Below are 5039 nucleotides of genomic sequence, written 5' to 3' on the forward strand. Positions count from 1 at the left end.
GCTCTTCACATATAGATGCTTGTTCTACTTCTATGTCTTGTGAGACTAACATTTTGAAGGAGAACAATGAGCTCAAAAAGGAAGTGAAGAAATTGAGCAACAAGTTAGAGAGGTGCTACAACTCAAAAGTCACCTTTGAGCATATGTTGAAAACTCAAAGAAACTATGGTGACAAGTGTGGCCTTGGCTTCGACAAGAAGATGACAAAGGGCAAAATGAAGAGAGAAAGAAAGATGAAGAAGCTACAACAAAGAAAGCTCTCTCATACCATGTGCTTCCGGTGTCATGAAGTGGGACACTTTGCAAATGGTTGCCCTAACATCGAGAAGCTCAAGAAGCTAAAAGAAGAAGAGAGGCTAAAGCATGTCAAGTGCTTCAAGTGCGGCACTTGGGGTCATCTTACCTCGATGTGCCCAACCAAGAAATTGGTGAAGCAACAAGTGAAGCCTCAACCAAAGCCACAAGTTGAGCAAAAGAAGACACCCCAAGAGCAAATCAAGATCAATCATGAAGATGATGATTTGATGATCAAAAAGAAGAAAACAAGAAGGGGTGGAAAGGCAAGGCATCCAATGCAAATTCAAGATGCCAAGATGATGAGCAAGAATGAAGATGAGAAGAAAGTCTATGCTCACATCTAGTGCTTCAAGTGTGGAAGTATGGGACACTTTGCCTCTAAGTGTCCTAACAAGCTTGAGAAGAAGGCTCAAGCAATCCATGAGAGGCAAGGCAATGAGAAGCACCACATGAGCAAAGAAGAGAAGGCTCAAGCAAAGAGAAAGTGCTACTCATGCCGAGAAAGGGGACACATGGCACATTCATGTCCCCTAGGTAAAATTTCTAAGCCTATTTCAATTGATGATCATGATATGCTTAGAAAGGATGGCAATGGTACCTCATTGGTTGCAATTGCAAAACATCCCGCTACTTATACTAAGGCGTTGCCTAAGTATGTTGCTCCTAACTTGAGAGGACCCAAACTTGTTTGGGTACCATCAAAAAGTGGATGATTGTTTGTAGGTACCATCGGCATTGGAGGCTTGGTTCAAATGATATTCATCTTATTTATCATATAATTGAGCCAAGTATTGCTAAGTGATGATCATTATCCCAATGCCATGACAAATTGAATGAAGTCCAAGTGCTACAACATACAAGTATCATATTCAAGTTGTGATGATTTATTGAAATATTTGATGGCTTGCAAATAATTGAGATAAAGCTTGCTAATTGGATGATCATGAGCTAACCAAGGTATATCTCTTGTTGATCATTTCATTTGGGTGCATATAAGTTGATTGAATTGGATAAATATGCAATGTTGCTTGCTATGAGATGTTTGAATGGATAATTGCTTAGTAATCAAGTTTGGATTGATTTGTGTTGGATAAATTCATGAGATGACATTTAGTAAGAGGTTTGAATGGATATATGTCTTATGGAAGTATTCAAACAAGTTAGTATCAAGTTTGATTCATATTTGATGAAGAATAGCTCAATTGTTGAAATCTATCCTATATTGCAAAATCTGAGCTAGCTGTGATCATAGCCATGTTTGAGTGATCAAATCTTATTGGATTGGCATGAAAATTGATGTACATGCTCTAGACTTATGGTATAAGATGCTGTAGAAATTTCATGAAAATTGGATAAGAAATGCTTCGGTTTTGGAGTGGTTCTTGTCAGCTATAGTGCAGCAGTTTTTCAGCATGTAGCAGTGGTGGAAGAATTAAAATTTGGCAGTTCATATGAGATCAAATGAAGCTAAAATTTTTATGGCTGCTAGATAACTTAGTGAAGTTCATCTCCACAAAATTTCATGGTATTTGGATTTGTACTTTGAGAAATATGCTTAGTTCTTTGGAGAGTACAGAATCTGCCATAAAAGTGACAAGTATCGGATTGATCTAGAGTCACTTTGATTGAAAGGTCCTCAAGTTGGAAACATGTTTACAAGTGTTTGAGATACCTAAATTTGGTTTTGAAATGATCTAGAAGCATGACAAGATATGAGTACAAGACCATTTGATTGAGAAGTGTACTTGGCACACTTTTGGTACTCAAATTGAGAAAATCAAAATCAAATTCAAGATGAAGATAAAGTTTAAGTTCTAGTTGTGATTGAAGATCATTTGGTAGAAAGAAAAGGACTTAAACAAGTAGAAAGAAAAGGACTTAAAGAAGGAATCAAGGTTACTCATCAAGATAAGTCCATCACTTAGATCAATCAATCAAATCATTTCAAGTGAGTATCAAGAATGGTTCTTGCAGAGAGGTCACTTCTCCCTAGTGTAGGGGCTTGCCGCCTATGTGTAGGTAAACCAAGTGTGGTACTTGGAAGGCTAACATGGAAGTGGTGATCCGAGGAACATTTTGAGATGCTTAGTTGAAGCAATCAAAAGGGTTGATCAAGAAAAGCAAGCAACACCCAAAAGAGAGCTAGTCATGACATTTCAAGTAGTATTCTCGAATTGATACTCTCATGCAAGCAAAGATCAAAAGATAAAGCAAGTCAACCACAACAAGAAAGTGCACTTGATCATAAGTGGTATTCATTTCATATGGGTGAAGAATGTAATTCAAATTGGTATCTATTGGTCTTCACCAAGCTTTTAATTGGACTTCACATTGCTATTGGAGTAATGAATTGGAATCTATGTGACTATCCTCTACTCCAACATAGCAAAGGTATCATTGTAATGTGCATGATCATTTCATCCCTTACTAGTATGCGGTTAGTGCATATAGTACATGCTTCATAGGATCATGCATAACAAATGAAATGTTTTAAATTCATAAGCTTACCACTATTGCTTGAATGATTACTTGTTCTAGTGGTTAGTACATAAATTTGTTCATGAGCTAGTGAACCGAAGTACTTGACTTAATTTGGATTGCCAACAAGTGACAAGTACAACATTGGCAAGATAACCCTTGCAAGAGGTGTGAAGAAGCTTGTCATTGGTTCAAACCGGACTTGAAAGCTTAAGCAAATCAATTTAGTTCAAGTCACATAAGAAGCTCATGATAGTGATAAGAGTACAAGCACAAGACAACAATGCAAATGGATATCTAGTTTATAAGTTTCAAATGGTATCTAGACCCAAGTATTTTATCAAGAATCTACAAATGATGTCTAGATCAACTCACAAGTGATATCCTATAAGTGGTACTCATGAAGATAGCAAATGTTCAAGAAATGGTCTTTATTGATAAATCAAACAAGTGGTTCCATACTAGAAGATTCTTTTAAATGGTATTCACTTTCTACAAGTGGTATCTATACATAGTAGACGATGGTTCCACAAGTGATCCTCAACTTTAAGTGATCATCAAATGAAGAATGCATCCCTCACCTACAAGAGCTTAAGTGCATAAAATGGATGACCTATGCATAGAATGATAAGATACAAATAGTACAAGTTGCAACTTCTAAATGGTATCTACAAGTGGTGTCATTCCAACATTCAAGTAATGTCCATCAAAAATGCAAGTCTCAACCATCTACCCCAAAGTGCATACCTTTGCATCAATAAGAAGCACACCTTTTATGGAAATTGATGACAAAGGGGGAGAAGTTGTACAAAGATATGGGGGAGAGATTGTACAATGGGAGAGATAAGATATGAAAGCTTAGGAGGTTGGACATGGACAAAGAGGGAGCAACATTGAAGAAAAGAGATGGATCAAAATTCTTGGACAAGAGAAGCACACAAGTAGGGGGAGCAAGCTCATGAACTTTGATTGATTGCATTTGATATGTGCATAATCATGTGCTTGCTTGCATTACATAAGCTTTAAGATTCAATATGCATGCTTGTGTGGTGTATGCTAGTTGTAGAACTTGGATGATGATTTGATAACTAGCATGCATAGGATGATAGCTAGACACTTGGTATGCTTTTCAAGTAATGCTAGTACCTTGCTTTTAATGTTGATCTCACAAGGTATCTAGTATTTTATTATCAAGTGATATCTAGCTAACCATGGTGCTAAGGATGAACTTTAAAGGTGCAACTCCGATTGGTACACGCTTCAAAGGTTTATTCTATACACCTTAGCATCATTTTGTAGTATTTACTCTCCCACAATTTCAATCTATGCATATGTGCAAGCTTCAAATTAAATACTCTAGCACATATGTAGGGGGAGCTAATACTACCATTTCAGGTTTGTGGTACTTGTCCAAAATCATTTTCACATGGTAAAATTGCTTGGGCAAGCAACATGAATCCAAAAGAGCTTAATTTCTATATCTTTGTAGAGTTGTCATCAATTACCAAAAAGGGGGAGATTGAAAGGTCCTTGTTTGATTTTGGTAATTGAGTGACAACTTAGGTGGACTAATTGTGTTTATATGAGATACACAGGTGATTAGTCCACAGGTACATGTGTGTGAGCAACATATGCCATGGAGGTGAAAATGGCTTGGAGATGTTGCAAAGCTCACACATGTGATGATGAAGGAGCTTAAATGCACATGAGACATGACATTGAGTCATGTGATCAAGGTGGAGAAGATCAAGACAAGACTTGGCTTGATGGACCGGTTGCAAGCGTGAAGGGCAAGTCGAAGGCTTTGGAGTGATGGACCGCGTGGCGGTGAAGCTTGAGCAAGACTTGGCGCCGATGGACGATGGCAACGGTGAAGAGCAAGTAGAGTCAAGATCGATGAACCAATATGATCATGTGATGATATGAAGTGGATCATATCATTGTTGATCGTGTTGGTGCATGTGTTGTATCAACATTGGAGGAGATGGAATGGAATGCGCAAGGCAAAGGTATAACCTAGGGCATTTCATTTCACCGGTCATAGGTGTGTAGAGAAGTTTATGACCGGGTTTAGGATAGATGGCCGTACTATCAAGAGGGGCAAACTTGTTTGCATATCGGTCATCTAGTGCCACTCGAGTGATCTAACTTTGCATTGTCGCTAGGATCGAGTGGCGTGGCAAGTTGAGTGGCTAACATCCTTTGGGAAATGATTGTGAAAATGCTAACACACATTCACATGGTGGTGTACACTTGATGGTGTT

This window comes from Miscanthus floridulus, chromosome 14, assembly GCF_019320115.1.
Source record: "Miscanthus floridulus cultivar M001 chromosome 14, ASM1932011v1, whole genome shotgun sequence".
Taxonomy (NCBI): domain Eukaryota; kingdom Viridiplantae; phylum Streptophyta; class Magnoliopsida; order Poales; family Poaceae; genus Miscanthus; species Miscanthus floridulus.